The 18,312-nt window shown below is 44.3% G+C and overlaps 1 protein-coding gene across 4 annotated transcripts in view; it reads right to left on the bottom strand.

Moving 5' to 3' along the window:
- The window catches only part of Pex14 (peroxisomal biogenesis factor 14), a 137,451-nt gene that overhangs the window by 28,726 nt on the left and 90,413 nt on the right, over positions 1–18,312 (bottom strand). The window lies entirely within an intron of this gene.

Below are 18,312 nucleotides of genomic sequence, written 5' to 3'. Positions count from 1 at the left end.
GTGTACAAGAGAGCCTCTGTGGCAGCTGGGAAAGCGAGTAAGAGGTCACCGCTAGTGTGACAGCTCGAGCTGGTCCAGGCTGTTCCGGGAATCCCAATAGCCACTGAAGCCGCAACACAGAGCTTTTAAACCTGGGCCGAGAGCTTTTCCACATCTGGTCAGCAGCTCTCCATTAGAGGCCCACAGCATGGTATACTTGCCCCTAGGGGTGGGTGAAGTACAGGCGGTTCTGAAGATCAGCAACTTCAAAGTGTGGTGCCTCGCACACTGCGCCTGGGGGCTAATACATGGTGCGCATTAATGCTTCAGAGCACAGCTCTGCCCTGCATCACATAGCTCTGCCCTGATCACATTGGCCTGAGTGGACTCCCACCGTCCCTCAGACTGTTCATGCCCTACCGCAAATGGTCAAGGGAGTGCCTCGACTATTCCAGCGGCCCTTGACCTTTCTCTCAGGTGCTGCAGCAGCACTTCTAGCAGGAAGCAAGTGAGCACTACCGCTGTCGGTCTAGGAAACTGCGGGAGCATTCGCCTAGAGGGGGGTAGGTGATCACATAACAGAGCATCTCAGACCGGGCTGGACAAGGTGCCCCACTTCTTGCCTCCGTAGCTTGCCACAAATGAGTTGTCTCTGCCCCAGAACAGGGTTAGGACAGACAGACAAGCCAGGCAAAATCGGAGGACACAGTTCCGTACAGCTTATGCCTCTCAGGCTCTTTCTCCTGTCAGTCACTGCCAAGTGCTCATCCTAACTAGGAAGGGGCGCTCCTGTCCAAGTGCTGGAAGGAGAACGCTGCTGTACCAGTTCACAGGGAGAAGCGAGCAGCACCTGCGACATCAGCACAGGCTGCTGGTCACTGGCACACCATGGAATTCTAGAGACCTGGTGGATCGTGTGCCTTGTCAGCTGCTGGCTGCAAATGAAGATAATTTTCCCGAAAGGAGCATTCAGTTGCAGTCTCATTCTCCCTTTTGGCTCCTTCAAATATAAACAAGTACGATAATGTTCAACGCTGGGGAAATATACAGCAAGTTGCGGGCTGTGCCTCAGCCTTGCGAGCTAGAGCTGGTTAAAGGAACAGGACTTTGTGCCTGTTGTTCTGTTCTGCCCTCTGGCCCTGAGCTTTCAGGAGCCTATTTTCCTAATAAAACACACCTTGCATTGCCTCTGCTGCCCACCAGTGAGGCGACAGTTTAAATGCCGTCAGCACTTCCTTCCAGGTTCTTGCTCTCAGAGCCCTTATCATCTGATGCTTTAAATCTATGCTGGCTGGAATTCTCCCTACCTAGTTCTCCAGGAGAGTCAGCATTCTGATTCCATTTCAATAAATGAGTCATTTTTCTTTAGAATGGAGGGAGGGAGGGAGGGAGGGAGGGAGGGGAGAAAGGAGTATAACTTTAGAGTTGGAAAGTTCTCTCAGCCGTAGCTCCACTCAGCAGGTGAAAAGCTGGAGGCAGGGTGAGGACTGCTCAGATTAAACTTGTTGGAGAGCAGTGAGGCAGATGACAACCAGAGTTACAAACGCAGACTCAGAACTTCAGTCCTTTCTCCCCTGCCACCCTGAACCCCATTTGTAGGTAAGAGCCAGTAACTGGTTCATGGAGCTATAAAAACACGGGGTTTTAAACCCCCGCATTAGAGCTGCACATGATACCTGGATAACATTTTAACAGCACCAGAGTGACAAACAGGCATCCATATGCTTCTCAGGGTGTCCCTAGCTCAGGCAGCACTGGCCAGTTTATGGACTCTACAGAGCCCGGTGACCCACCTGGGATGCAGCAAGGCCAAGCAGGGGGTCCCTCACTTCTCCCAGCCACTGGTTCCTGGTACAGAGATGCCCCCACCTCTGGGATGAGTTGTTGCCAGAGGGCCCATGCATAAACACCCAGATGCCTAGTCCCAGCTTTCCTACTCACCCACAAGATAAACAACGCAGATCTTTGATTGAGACCTTGCAGAATCCAAAAGGTTAAAAGGACTAATAAAGGAAACTGCCAATTGTGAGTGAATTATACTTGGCTCTGTGAGCTCGGGCACAGGCTATATTATAAAAGGCATCTCCTTGCGCTGTTTACCGTCACCCTGACTAATGCAGACCTTTTTTGTTGTTGTTGTTTTAAATAATCTCATGCAAATTAGACACACACACTTCCTTCCAGTTGATTGCTATCTGTGAGGAATAATCTAACCGCACAGGGTCTGAGCAATGGTTGAACAGAGCAGAGAGCAAAGGACTTTGCCATCCTGCGAGCTAGCGGCAAGCAAGCCACCTGCACCCTCCCTGCCTTTGGAAGCGTTAGTTCATTTTGATAAAGCTCATATTTTCCTCTTTGTTGAGGTGCAGACTGCTGTTATCTGACACCACTAGGACCTGGCATTTTATCCTCCTTGCAGTAACTTTCCTTCTACTACAGGGTGATTTTTCTAGAGTTCCATTCTACCCCCTATTACTGGTAAAGAATCACTCCAGAGAGTCCTGTCATCCACTCTCTCACTAAAAGGGAGGAACAAGAGAACCATCCAGGAGGGGAAGAGGAGCAGTGACAGGAGCTGTGACTAGGGACAGAGAATGCTGCTACCTCACCTGCAAAGCCATAGTTGCCTAATCTGCAAAAAGTGAAGGTCTCGGGCACCTTTTTCGTTCCCTTGTGTCCCTCCAAACTACTTCCCCAGACACCAGCAAGCTTCCACTGCTGCCGGTGCAGGCGGGGCTGAGGATTTCTTTTCCAGCACTTCTCCACAGGGGCTGTATTTAGAAGAAGGGAAAAGAGGAGCAGCACCCTTGTGCTCCAGCGGCAGGCTGCACTGCCATCCGAACTGACTCCTATTTTTATCTCCTAGCAGATAAACAAACCTGTTCTCTTTTTCTAAAGGTTTCTATTAGAACACAAACAAAGCCCAGCACACCAGTGAACATGATGCCCAGCCTTCGTTTCCCAAGACTCAGGCAAAGCCCAGGATCTGGAAGAGCTATTTTCTGTGGGACTGGCTGCAACTCCATACTAACTCCAGCGCCTGCCGGGCAGTTCTCAGCCTGACTCTGTGAGGTGAAGCTGAGAATGTCTGTGGAACATGACAGACGACAGCAGTGTTCTCTGCACCGTGCAAGGGCAAACAACCAAGACGGGGGCTAGGACGGGTTGAGAGTACGCAAGGCAGTGAGCCTCGGCAGCACCTTCCAGTCTGTTCTGTGCTTTATGATCGCACTGCAGAGAATGAAAGGAACGTGGGAGGAGTGGGGGGGGGAGGGTCAGACCCCAGGCCCACACCCAAGGGCAGCAGTGAAGGACCCAGAATTCAGATCATCTTCCTCCATCCACAGCCCCTCCATTTCTGATTCATCTGGGACTCTGGAGACTGAGCGAGGGTCACCTCTCTCAGAACACAACTAGTTATCTGCCTGGCACATTCCAGAAGGAGATGAGGCAGGAAGACAGCTGGCTAAAGATATTCCCCAAATTAAAAGAAAAATCAACTCTCTTGGAATGGGTTCGGGGAGGGGAAAGGGAAAAAGTATTTTTATTTTATTTTATTAACATTTTGTTGGAACAGTAGAGTACAATAAGGACTCTTGGAGCCTCTAAAAGTCGTCGGATGACCTGTGGACCCCTATTTCCCAGTGCCTTGTATAAAATTGAATTTTTTAAACATAAATTACACGTAATGACGACACTGTAAAAACTAACAGTAATGGAAAGCTGTGCTGTATTTCATTAGCCTGTATTATTCCGTGCCACCTGATCCAGCCGGGCCTTGTTTATGAGTTAGTGTGCTAGCAGATGCCGATGGAAGCATTTGCTTCGACCTTGCTCTTCTCATTGGGGCATGAAATTACGACGGCAGCACCTTGATATTACAGCCATAAATACAGTAAACTGCAAATTTAAGCCAACGGCTCCTATTGTCTCTGAACATAAAGCTGATCGGTATTTATTTAAAAGGAGAACAAAAAAAATATTATATATCACCTTGTTTATGGGGCTGCCCCACCCACTCTCTTATCCCCTCCCCCAGGTCCCCAACCTGTCTAATCTGCTAGGTTAAAATATTAAGCAAATAAGCCAAATACTTTCTTCTCTGCTGATGACTATTCCCCCAAGCAACAAAAATGGTTTTTGAGAAAAACAGTTCTAAATATCACTAGTCTGAATGAAAGTTCTTATGCAAATGAAGGTGGAGGTGGGCTGGTTCCCATCATCTTGATATTGATGTGTAATTTCAAGAACAGGACCAGAGCCTTTCCCCTCCTTAAACGAGGGGAGTCCACACAACTGGGAAAAAGTTGCTACTGAGCCTTGGGACTGGATGCTGCCTCAGTATCCTGAAAACTGCTCCGCAGAGCAGCTGCCTCGGAAACAGCCAAACATTTGTCTCCTGCCACCCAGGGTAAGAAAGATATCTGACCACGGATGTAATTCTCCTCTCAGCACAGAGCACTTGGGTCTCTCATTAAAACTTGCCCAGTTCCTTCCTTATCCCAGTGATCCATAAAGACAACACGTCCTTTAAAGACATCAAGTGTGGGGGAAACTAAACAGGATGAAAGGGCCTGGATACCAGCAGGCGCCTCTCCCAGTGTAAATCACTGAGTAAGAAGCCGTGCCGACGATGGACTCAGAGCCTGGGAAGGCTTCTGCTTACAACCCAAGGAAGGGAGTCCCTGGGGAGACAGAGGAGCTGTGAACACTCAGTCGTATCCAGGTGTGGAGCTCTCAGGAGTTAGCGGCCAAAACTAGAGCATCAGCAGGCAAGCTCGGAAGTCTACCAACAGAGCACAGAGGAGGACCATTTCAGCAGCAAACTAAATCCAAGTCGGGGCTTGAACTTCAAAGCAGACTGGGGGTCTTAGGGCCTGAGCCCAGTAGTACAATGACACAGGCAAGATCAAGAGTTTCTGTACACTTTTGGCAGGTTATTCATAAGGCAGATGTACTCCCTCGTAGCCCTAAATTATAACAGCCACACTGGCCGCCCTGAGCTTAGCACCTTCCACATAAGGAGGGAACTTTCTATAAAATTTATTGAGCGCCTCGGGGGAGTAGTATACCTACCGAACAAGACGGAAGTGAGCTGCCCCTCTACATTAAACAAATTGAGACCTCTTGTATAAAAGACGGAGGGGTTCCAATCAGTACCCATGATGCCTATTTCCAGGTCTGTGACCTAACGTGCCCCCACCTTCCTTCTAATTCTCTCTGGCTACACTGGAAATAAGCATGCAGAGGTTTAGTTTTCCTGTCTGCCACCAGGTCTGGAGGATTACAGACCACTCCCGTCAGAAGACAGACAGCCTCTAAGGCGCAGGTATTTAGCAGCAGGCCCAGGAGATATGCAGTTATTTACACGGCAAGGTCTGGTGAGCTTTTGTGAAAGCCTGAGAAACCCAAGGAATGAACACTTGAGTGACACTGACAACGTCAGCAACACTTAAATTGCACCATCTCAGAAGAGACTTGAGGAGGCTGTTCACGTTTGTAAAAATTAGACTATTTTATGTGTATGAGTGGTTTTTTGTTCTGTTTTGGTTTGGTTGTGGTTTTTCAAGACAGGGTTTCTCTGTGTAACAATCTTAGTTATCCTGGAACTCACTCTGCAGACCAGGCTGGCCTCGAACTCACAGAGATCCACCTGCCTCTGCCTCCCGAGTGCTGGGGTTAAAGGTGTGCCAGCAGTTTAATGGCATGTGCGCATGTGCATCACATGTGTGCAGTGTCCGCAGATGTCAGAAGAGGGCGGTGGAAACCGTGAGCTGGAGCTACAGGTGATTGAGAGCCATCATGTAAGTGCTGGGAACTGAAACCGGGTCCTTTACAAGAGCAGTCAGTGCTCTTAACCACCAAGCCATATCTCTAGTCCCCTGCCTGCCTTTTTAAATTTACTTTTTATCTTATGTAAGAATTTTGCCTGCAAGTATGTCTGTACCATGTGCACACAGTGTCCATGGAGGCCAGAAAAAGGCACTGGATCCCCAAGAAAGGAGTGACAGATGGACACGGGCCACCATGTAGGTTCTGGGAACCCCTGTCCTATGGAAGATCAGTCAGTACTCTTACCCACTGAGATAGCCCTCTGGCCTCTTGTCTGCTTTTTAAACAATAGCAACTCATCTTTACAACCAAAGGAAGTCAGAACGAAAAGGAAACTTGAAGTTCTTGGGGTCTATACCATTCTCTTTCTCTTCCACCATCCTACCCTTTTCATTTACAGATGAAGAAACAAATAAACAAACAAAAACCCCACAGAAGCCATTCATGGAGGTGCACACCTTTAATCCCAGCACTGGAAAGGAAGAGGCAGGGGGATCTCTGTGAGTTCAAGGCACCCCGCCCCATGAGGGCTCTCTCACCACCCCAGGGTGAGTGGGGACATGCTGGGGAGCCTGCGTCCACTAACACCTGACATGACACATTTTCAACAGCAAAGTCAGAGAACAAATCCCTCCAAAGGAGAAAAGCAAAAAGGACAGGCGGTACAGAGGGAGGCAGGGACCAGGCACAGGTTCTGAGTTACAGACGGGCAGGAAGCGCTCGGACACAGCTAGTGGTTGGAGATAAGGGTGGCACATGGCGTATTTCTAAAGCTAGCAGAGAGAATTTTAATGTTTTCACCATAAAGAAATGATTCTTTGAGGAGACAGGTATGCTACTCTGATCCGAATATTATCTATACAATACACATATCATAAAACATGATGTGAGCCCCTATAAATGTTCAACTTTTTTTTAAAAAAAAACATGAAGCTGTACAAGGTAGCTCATGCCTGTAATCCCCGCACTCAGGAGGCTGAAGCAGGAAGGCTAAAATCTGAAAAAAATAGTGAGCCTAAAAAAAAATAGTGAGGTCTAGGCTATCCTGAGCTATACATAATGACACCCTGTCTCAAAAAGAAAAAAAAAAAAAGGTTGTGGGGGGAGAGGGGGGATTACTTATGCTTAAGAGCTCACAGTGTTGTAGCAGAGGACCTGAATTCAGTTCCCAGCGCCCACATCAGGCTACTCACAATTGGCTGCTACTCCAGCTCCAGATTTGATGCTCTCTTATGGACTTGTGAGCATGCACACATACACACATACACACATACACACACACACACACACAAGATCACAAAATAATAAATCTTTTTTATAAAAAAACTTTAAAATAAAAACAAAAGATAGCAAATCCCTTGAAAAAGATTTAAAGGTATAAATTATTTGTAAACCTGGGTATGTTCACACACAGGCACGTCCTTACCTGTGGATGTATACAATGCCGAGAGAGGAGGGTGGGGACTGGAAGCCTGGGTTAGACATAAAAGGGACCATCAGCTGGGGGCAAAGACTGAAGGTAGAATTTCTTCTGCATACCCCCTGTGAATTATGCTGTGCATATATCCAACATATTTTATTCACATGGACAAACTAAATTTTATTTTAATTTTCTTTCCTTTTTAAAAAGGGTATCACTATAGCCCAGCCTGGCCTGAAGCTTGCCATGCAGACCAGGCTAGCCTTGAACTCACAGAAATCTACCTTCCTCAGCCTCTCGAATACTGACATAAAAGGCATGTGTCACCTACCATGTCTGGCTGGATAAATTTTTCAAAACAAATGTCTGGAGGCAGGAACACAAAAACCCTGATCTTGTCTGTTTTCTAGCAGGGAAGCCAAGGCAGAGACAGAAAAGGTGCAAAGCTGGGCCTTGCACCTGAGATAGGAACAAGGCCACATTTCCAAGTTCTAGCGTAGCCCTCTGCTGCAGCCACAGAGGTCAAGGGTAAGGGGCCTTTTTCTGAAACTGTTTTTAAAAGGCAAACATCTGTCCAATTTTGATACATCCTGGCTGCCCAATCGTTTCTTTCAGCTCTAAATATCTGCTTCAGCAACAGACATGTTTCTAGCACTAAAAGAAAACAAACATGTGCTTTGTGACGAGGGATGGCCACCACGTTCTCACACGGCCTGACGCGGAGGCCTCCGCCATGGAGTTGCTGACCTCCGTCCCCAAAGGAAAAGCCTCCTCATGGCACTTGAGCGCAGTAGGGCTCACTCTTCAGTCACGGGCTGAGTGTCACAATGTTCCTTCAGGATTTTCTTTTACATCCTGAATCTTAAATTCGTAACTGGAAGAAAGGTTTATTGTTTGATATTCAACTTCCCCAAATTTAAAACACCCAAGCATTTTAAAAAGACCTCAACATTAAGCTGTACAAACACATTAAAACACTTTGTATCCTAATAGGTCAATATATAAATGACTTTGTCACCAACTATGTGTGTAGCTCAAATGCATGTGGTATTTCTCCTTCTCTGAGGAGCAGACTACTGCTAGACAGGCTGGAACCTGGCCCAGGCTCCTCTCCTTAACTCTACAATCAAGGGGGAGAATAGCCCAACTTTTGCTCAAGTACAAAGTACCAACTTCAGTCTACCATTCAAATGCACTAGCATAGTTATTAACTCTGATTACTTTTAAGTTAAAAAACTTTTTTTTTTTTTTTTTTGGTTTTTTCGAGACAGGGTTTCTTTCTCTGTGGCTTTGGAGCCTGTCCTGGAACTCGCTCTGTAGACCAGGCTGGTCTCAAACTCACAGAGATCCGCCTGCCTCTGCCTCCCGAGTGCTGGGATTAAAGGTGTGCGCCACCATCGCCCGGCTTTTTTTTTTTTTTTTTTTTTGGTTTTTTCTAAAAAACTTTTTTATACAGTGTTGGTTGCTGTCTGAGGGTATAGTGGAGGAACAAACTGAGAAACTACTGAAAGACAATTGGTATGCTGCCTCAATAATATTCTAAAATGTTCATACACTCATAGACTCAATGATTTTATAATAATAAGATATAATAATAGTGCAAAACACTATAGACTAAGATGGCTTATCATTACTTTTTTCCCTAGAACTGGGGATTGAACTCAGGGCCTCACACATACAAGGTAAGCTACATCCCCAGCCTTCATGTTACCAATGGATAGATGGGTGGATGGATGGATGGATGACAGACCGACAGATAGATAAAAGCAAGGGCTAGGCATGGTAGTCCATGCCTGCCATCACAGCACCTCACAGGTGTAAGGAGAAGAACCAGACTTCATGGTCCTCCATGGATCCAGGTGAATTTGAGACCCTACACCTCAGAAAACAATACAAAAGTAAAAAAGAAACTTAATGATTGGGTGACATGTGCTACATTTCAATAACTGAGTATTATTCAAATGTTTATATTCATGTGAGAATTTCTCATAACATTTTTTAAATTTTTTTAGATTTATTTATTATGTATACAACATTCTGTTTCCATGTATGCCCACACGCCAGAGGAGGGAGCCAGATCTCATTACAGATGGTTGTGAGCCTCCATGTGGTTGCTGGGAATTGAACTCAGGACCTATGGAAGAGCAGCCAGTGCTCTTAACCACTGAGCCCCCTCTCATAACATTTTTAAACATGAAGACATAAAGAGCTGACGTATATTTACAGCGAATGTCATCTTTAAGAAGAACAAGGGGAGTCAGAGTATCACCATGTGAGAGGGAAGCACAGCTCGATGGAGCAGCACTTGCCCAGCACACACCAGACCCCAGGCTCAATCCCTAACACTGCACAAAAGGCAGGGGTGTGGGAAGGAGGAAGAGAAGGAAGAGGAGAGAAAGAATTTCAAAAATCACACAGCGGCACTATAAATGGTGAAGGAAGGCCCTGTCACTCTATCTGACGAGAGCCCTGCCTGAGAGTAGGCAAAAGGGGCAGAGGCTTGAATCTGCTGGCCCCTCATGACATCATTCCCCTCTGTCTCACAGTCTGAGATCTCCCACTTCCCACAAATGCTACCTGGTAAGAGGCATAGCTTCATGGAATTTACTTAGTGATAATTTACCCATCTTCTACATAAGACCCTTCTAAGAAACTTTTTTATAATTGTTTGTAACTCTCATGGTACAAAATTCTAACAATACATATGCCACCTGGTTACTCTGTTACACCAGTCAGAAGAAATCACAGGCACTAGCTTCTATGGAAAAGCATGTGTGTATATACATGATTTATACATATATATTATATGTATATTTACATATATGATAGAATGCTATACACAATTTTGTATCTTGCTATTTTAATTAAAATCAATTAATGTGGAGTTGGAGAGATGGCTCAGCAGTTAAGAGTCTATACTGCTTTTGCAGAGGACCCAAGTTCAGTTGGTACCTCGCACTTCCATGGGCATATGCACACACATACATTCATCTGCATATAAGCAATGATATACTCACAGATACACATAATGTGAAATAATAAATTTTAAATCAAATTAATATGTCCTCAGAGAACATTCGGTATGGGTACATCTACAGAGCATCACCATTCTGCTCAATGAAGTCTGCTGTGTGGAAGGTCTATATTTCCTACTGAGCATCTCCTCCTACAATGAAGACCACATGACAAGACCTTGGATGCAGTTTGCACATGTATGGTATCACCTCAGGAACCCCAAGTTGATTCTAATCTGCTTTCCTCTGATGGCTAATAAGTTGGACACCTTAGGGTCTCACTATCTAGACCAGGCTGGCCTCAAACTCACAGAGATCTCCCTGCCTCTGTCTCCCAAGTGCTAGAATTAAAGGTGTGCACCACCAGTGCTATTGTCCTTTTTTGTTTTTGGGTTTTTTTGTTTGTTTGTTTTTCAAGACAGGGTTTCTCTGTATAACCATCCTGGCTGTCAGGGAACTCACTCTGTAGATCAGGATGGCCTTGAACTCACAGAGATCAGTCTGCTTGTGCCACCACCTCCCAATTGCTATTGTTTATTCTTAATATGGCTGCTAGATTGAGACTATTAAGGCATCAGTCCTCTGCCTAGAAATGATGATTTCCAGTGTGTTCAAAGTTAAGTACACATTGCCGGGCGGTGGTGGCGCACGCCTTTAATCCCAGCACTCGGGAGGCAGAGGCAGGCAGATCTCTGTGAGTTCGAGACCAGCCTGGTCTACAGAGCTAGTTCCAGGACAGGCTCCAAAACCACAGAGAAACCCTGTCTCGGAAAAAAAAAAAAATCAAAGTTAAGTACACAAACTTCTCAGGAAACCAGTATCTCCTACACCACTGCATGGACTGTTGGTACAGTGACCATGCCTCCCACTGCTGCCCACCCTCCCCACACAACACGCTTCACTCTGTTCCTGGAATTTGATAGATATGATTTTTCTCAAGCACAAGTCCTTCCCTTTTCATAGAATTCCTTCTCTATAAAAATTCATGGGGTTTGCTTCCTCATTTTTCAAGTGTTTCTCAAAATGTCACTTTACAGGGGCCTTTCCTGATCATTCCATTTAAAAATTGCAATTTCCTGAGAAGTCTGCTGCCTTACTAGCTTCACACCACATTTGCTTTTACCTGGTTACCACCGTCTCCTGGAACAGGCTTCCTCTGGATCATTAACCAGCTCTCAAATCATGACACAGAGACTTACTATTAGTTATGAATGCTCAGTCTTTGCTTATGCTTGTCCCACCAGCTCTCATAATTTAATTTCATCTGTGTTTTCCTTTCATTCTGTACGTCCTTCTCTGTGTCTGGCTGGCTGTACGTCCTTCTCTGTGTCTGGCTGGCTGTACGTCCTTCTCTGTGTCTGGCTGGCTGTCCCTGGGTATCTCTTCTCTTTCTCCCTTGTGCTCCCTTCTGGTTCTCTTCTTTTCTTCCAAGCCTAGATTCCTCCTACTTAGTCTCTCTGCTCACCAGCTCCGCCTATCCCTCTACTGCCTAGCTACTGGCTGTTCAGCTTTTTATTAGACCAATCAGGTGCCTTAGGCAGGCAAGGTGAAACAGCAACACATCAATTACACAACAATTAAACAAATGTAACACGCCTTTTCATAGTTCAAGTAATATCCCATAACAATCTATCTCCCTTCCTCCTTGCTACTGGAATGTGAGCTCGGCAGAGGCAAGGACTTGGGGCTACTTGACACACTATGCTCTTTCCTTATACACCAATTCTGTGCAGCAGTTCAAATGTCTTGCCCGGATGGCCATTCTGCTTGTCAAGACAGGAGGTATGGGTCAGCAGTAGAGCACGTGCCTTGTTTACACAAGGTTCTGTGCCTCAGCATCACATACATACATACATACATACATACATACATACATACATACATACATACATGAATAATAAAGACAAAGGAGCAATGACCAGAACTATGGTTGACTCAAAATCAGAAACCATGAAGCCAGCTAAAAATTAAATAGTGTCCTCAGAATGGTGAAAGAAGGCTGGTGAGGTGTTCAGAGGGCAAAGGTGCTGCCACCAAGCTCTATGACATGAGTTTGATCTCAGCAATCAACATGGTGGAAGAAGAGAACTGATTTTCACAAGTTGTCCTTTGATTTCCACACTCAGATATACAAAATAAATGTAATAAACATACATGTGTGTCCTGCTAATGTTTAGTCACACTTCCTGGGTTCATAAGGTTTTGGTTTTAATCATAATTGGGGATTTCTTTGCCAATAACTTTTGAAAAACATTTTTTTTTCTTCTCACTCTTCTCTCCTTTTGGGGCCAGAAATTACCCCGATAGTGTGACTTTAGGCACTGTCCAGGTCTACATTCCCAGTCTTTTTCCTCTGTGTACTTTGGTTTGTATGCTTTCTACTGGTCTGTCTTCAAGATCACGGATCCTTTTTTCTGTTATATCCAAACTGCTGGCAAACTCACGCAATCAATTTTCCTTTTTTTTTTTTTTTTGGTTTTTCGAGACAGGGTTTCTCTGTGGTTTTGGAGCCTGTCCTGGAACTAGCTCTGTATCAATTTTCCTTTTTAACATGAATTTATTTTATGTGCGTGTGTGTTGACCACACATGTGGAGGTCAGAAACAACTTACAAGAGCTGGTTTTCTCCTTCCGCCATGTGGGGCCTAGGAATCAAGCTTGGCAGTGAGCACCTTCCAATGAGCCATCTCACTTGCCCCACACCAGTGAAATCCCAGAATCAAACTGGTTTTCAATTCTAAGAGCTCTTTTGCTTCCTGTACATGGTTTGTTTGTGTTCACTGCAATCACCCTCTTCACCCGTTCACTCCCTTTTATGTGAATTCTTTAACATTTTTCACTAAAGTTCTTGTTAGTCTTAGGTACACTAACATCAAAAGCAATTTGCTTCAGTCGGGGTCATGGGACTCTGCTTCCTTCCAGCAGATTCTAATTTTGAGTTGAGGAAAGCTGGTGAGACCTGGCTTCTCTTCCGAGCAAGCAGGCTCAGCCTTAGTCCTGGGAGACAGTATTTGCCCCACGTGTCCCTTATGGGGTCTGGTCTCTTTTTAGCATGAATCCTGCGTCTCCTACAGTAGCTGGCTAGCCCTGAGCTCCTTGCTGGTACCTGTGGAGCTTCTGCTGCGCACAGGCAGGTTGCCAGGCATCCCAGCGCTCACACGAGCTTCTCTATGCAGAGTTGGGGGCACCTCCTTCATAGTCCTCTCCTTTGGCTTCCAATCTCAAGTTCTGGCCACTCACCAGTCTTCAATCTGTCCCCCAGCTCCTCAGATCAATAGCACAGCTTTCTGCTTGAGCTCTGCTTTCTCACTCAGACGGATAAAGGGATGCCTCAAGAAAAAGGCCCACAAAAGTGGCTCTTTCAGATGCCCTCCAACCTTCAAGAAAGAAGTGATACTTCCCTGGTCTTTTTTGGTTTTTTAATTTTTTTATTTTTTACATTCACTAGTGTTTTGTTTGCATGCATGTCTGTGTGAGGGGTCAGATCTTGGAGCTATAGACAGTTGTGAGATGCCATGTGGGTTCTGGGAATTGAACCCAGGTCCTCTAAAAGAGCAGCCAGAACTCTTAACCTCTGAGCCATCTCTCCAGCTCGATCCCTGCTCTTATACATATTAAAATTTATAATAAAGACATAACAATTAAAACACAGTGGCTCTCAGGTAAGAATGTATGGGTCAATAAAACAGAATGGATATCTCTGAAAGAGACTGTTATACATTAAAATTTAATATATAATAAGAGAATGACAAACAAATGATTTATTCATTGAAGGACAGTCTTGGAAAATGTTTGAAAGGAGTTTCACCTATACTACTTCACAGATTTTAGGCTCAAAAAGTTAAATATAAAAACCATAAAAGCTAAAATAAAACATGGGAATATTTATCACCAGTTCCATGTTCACAGATAAAATACTTAATCAGCTTAGTTTTTTCTCAATTACAAGAATATTAAAAAAACAAAAGTAAAAAACCCTCAACTCAAATGAAAGTTTTGCTTTTTTTAAAAAATTGATTTTATTGAATTCCACATTTTTCTCTGCTCCCCTCCCTTCCTCTCCCCTCCCCTCCCCTTCAACCCTCTCCCAAGGTCCCCATCTCCCAATTTACTCAGGAGATCTTGCCTTTTTCTATTTCTCATGTAGATTAGATCCATGTATGTTTCTCTTAGGGTCCTCATTGTTGTCTAGGTTCTTTAGGATTGTGATTTGTGGACTGGTTTTCTTTGCTTCATGTCTAAAAGCCACTTATGCGTGAGTACATATGATATTTGTCTTTCTGGGTCTGGGTTACCTCACTCAGTATGATGTATTTTAGATCCATCCATTTGCCTGCAAGGGAGCTTTGCTCTTTGTCTAATATATGATCGGGTCTTTAGTAAATGCTAGCTATTACTATAATTATTATGATTGTTTAATAACTATAGAGAAGGAAGTTCCTTAACATAAAAGGAGTATCAGAAAATTGATTAATAGGATTGTGCAAAATAATCTACTTTATTTATTAATGCAAAAAGCAAGGAATAAGGGGTAAATGTTTACAAACATGACAAAGGATATCCTTAATATAGAAAGGGCATTTAAAAATCAAGAAGCAAGGTCAAAGAGAAGGCTCAGTGTGTAAAGGTGTTTGTTATCAAGCCTGATGACCTGAGTTTGATCCCTGGGATTAAAAGGCAGGAGAACCAACACTCACAAGTTATCCTTTGACCTGAACATACACAGCCGTATTGTCCTGGTTAGTTTTGCCGTGAACTTGACCACTTCGGAAGTGGTTAAGTGAATAACTGTCTGGATTGAACTGACTTGTGGGCATGCCTGTGAAGAAGCATTTCAATTGCTAATTGATAAAGGGGGCTCAGCCCACTGAGACAGGTGGGCTTGGGCTGTTTAAGAAAGGTAGCAGAGGAAGCCAAGGGGAAGTAAGCCAGTAACTGCCTTCCTCTAGGGTCTCCGCTTGAGTCCCTGCCCTGATTTCCCTTGATGATAATACTGTAACCTGTGAAATTCTGTAGTAAACTCTTTCTTCCTCAGGTAATCTTATGTGTGGGTGTTTTGCGTGCATGTGTGTATGTACACCATGTGTGTCCCTGTGGAAACTGGAGAGGGTGTCTGACTCCTTGGAACTAGAGTTAACAGGAGTTGAGAGCTACCACCTGGGTGTTGGGAACTGAACCCTGGTCCTCTGGAAGTGAAGCTAGTGTCCTTAACAGCTGAGCCATTTCTCCAGCCCTTCATCAGTGTTTTATCACTGCAACAAAAAGTAAACCAGGAACACACACTCATGCACACACGCACGTACTCACACATGCACAAATCAGTAAATAAGGGCTAGAGAGATGGCTCAATGGTTAAGAGCAAGGGCTACTCTTCCAGAGACCTGGGTTCAATTCCTAGCACCCACAGAGAAGCTCACAATTGTCTGTAACTCCAATTCCAGAAGCTCCAACACCTCACACAGACACATATGCAGGCAAAATACCAATGTTAATACAAATAAATTATAGTAAAAATCAGTAAGAAAGGCATCATCTCAGTAGAAAATGGTGGGGTGAGCACACATTTCTAAGATACAAGCATTACTACTGGGTGTGCAGGGATGTGCTGGAAGTAAGAAAGGACACTGGGATTAGGAGTTCAAGGACAGCTTTAGCTACACAGTCAGTTTGAGGCCAGCCTGGGGAACCTGAGACCCCCTTACTCAAATAAACAAGTTTAACTGTAGTACTGAATACATGCAAAAGAAAGCAATCTGAGAAAGCTGGCCTTTGGGTGGCCGCTGGCAGCAGTAAATTGAGAGGGAACGGGTAAGCCCTATTTGGGAAACTATCGCTGTGTGTGTGGAGTTTTGAGCCTGTGAGTCAATACTTCCTCATTTCAGGAATCTATTCTGAGGACTATCTCAGGCAGTGCTACTCACCATTCTTCTCTAATCCTCTTAATAAAAAAACAAGGATGAAAATAAATTAAGAACTCATCCCAAGAAGCCAGGAGAAAAACATTAGAAAAATCCCTACAAGGTAAACGAAAGGAGCTGTGTTTTACATTTTATGAGGGTCCAGAGTTTTCTCCCAGGGTTTCTGGCTCTAAGTTCTTGTTTTACTGCCTCATGGAGAAGAAGGGGATAATATGATTTCTGCCTCTTGGTGGACAAATGACTTAATTTTTTATAAGTGAAGCAACAGTGCTGAACAACTGAATAGTCTGGTCTCTGTGTACCAAATTCTGTACAAAAAACAAGTTTGTTTGTTACTATCTAATTATTTCCCATGAACTCTTTTGCCTGTTGGTTTATTAAACCCTGCAGTTCGTTAACATCACCAACCATGTGGTTTTACACTCCTTTCAAACAGTCACTGCCTTACACACTGTGAAGCATGCACTTTCGGGATTATTAGCTCATAGGTAGGCTAAAATTCCTAACAGAATAAGCTGACTTTTCACTCTTAAAATTTTTTAACGAGTGTGTGCGACTGTATGTGGGTGTGTGCATGTGTGTGCAGTGCCTGAAGAGGAAGTGTGAGATCGCCTGGAACTGGTTGTCAGCCACCTGAGATGGATGCTAGGAACCAAACTTGGGTCCTCTGGAGGAGCAGTACACGCTCACAACCATTGAGCCATCTCTCCATCCCCAACTTTTCCCTCTCTAAAGTATTTGTTCCTAGGATGTCTGGCCCACCTTCATTAGTGAGACATCTCTCCCCCTGCTGATTTAGTTTGCATTACTGCTCACTATTGCCTCTTCTTGTTTCAGTTTTCCCACACTTTAAGTATGTTTCATACATTTGAATGCTTAGTCTCTAGGAAGTACACCATTTGAAAGGATTAAAAGGATAAGGAGGTATGGCCTTGTGGAGGAAGTGTGTCACTGGGGGTGGGCTTTGAGGTTTCAAAAGCCCGGAGTCTCTCTCTCTCTCTCTGCTTACAGATCAGGATATAGCTCTCAGCTACTACCCTAGCAGCTGCAAGCAGTCTGCCTTGTTCCCCATGTGATGATAATGGACTAAGCCTCTGAAACTGTAAACAAGTCCCAATTAAATGCTTTCTTTCATAAGAGTTGCCTTGCTCATGGTGTCTCTTCACAGCAATAGAACAGTAACTAAGACACGTTCAGAGAATAAAAGAAAGCAGGGTGTAATGGCACACACCTTTAACCCCAGCACTGGGGAGGCAGAGGCAGGCAGATCTCTGTGAGATCAAGGCCATCTTTATCTACACAGTGAGTTCCAGAATAGTCAGAGCTACACTGTAAGACTTTGCCTCAAAGAAGCCAAATAAATGAATATATAAGCAAGCAAGCAAAAATAAAGGATGCATTTATGAAATGAGAACAATGCTGGAACAAAAGGACATTTGAAAAAAAAGAGCAGAAATATTTTCAGAAGAAATTTTGGAAGATGAAGTTATTGTAAGATAAACTGTTGGAGCCTGGCAGTGGTGGTGTACTCCTTTAATACCAGTACTTGGAAGGCAAAGGCAGGTAGATTTCTGTGAGTTCAAGGCCAGCCTGGTATAGAGAGAGAGTTTCAGGATAGCCAGGACTACACAGAGAAACCCTGTCTCAAAAAAACAAAACAAAACAAAACAAAGAACCCACAAACAAACAAAAAAGATAATCTGTTAGGAGAAATATATAAAGTAAAACTGAAAAAGAAAAGTAGAACTGAAAAGAAAAGTTTAAAAAACTTGTTGAGGATTAACCCAAGACATTTCTCATCCATCTAACAGAGGGAGTTCAAGGAAAACAGAACACAGAACATAACAGAGAGAACACTACCACAGAAATCATTTAAGGCCATATCACAAAACTAGGGTGATACCTCTCCTAATAAAAGGCTTAAGGAGAGCCCAGCACTGTAAACACAAAGAATAACAAACAAAACCCCTGATGCACATTGTTGAGAAGTCACAGGACACAGCCTAGAGAAATAAGGGTTTTGGGAGAAAAAAAAAAAAAGTTCACGTAGGAAGGGACCTGAGTCAAAGTGGCCTTGGACATCCCAACAGCAGGCAGCAGAACCGGCTGCTGAGAAAATGGTTTGTCCCTTCAAATTTCTTTAAAAAAAA

Source organism: Microtus ochrogaster, chromosome 10 (assembly GCF_000317375.1).
Source record: "Microtus ochrogaster isolate Prairie Vole_2 chromosome 10, MicOch1.0, whole genome shotgun sequence".
NCBI lineage: Eukaryota > Metazoa > Chordata > Mammalia > Rodentia > Cricetidae > Microtus > Microtus ochrogaster.
Note: the sequence above shows the minus strand (reverse complement) of the source record. Positions and strands in the feature narration are given on the sequence as shown.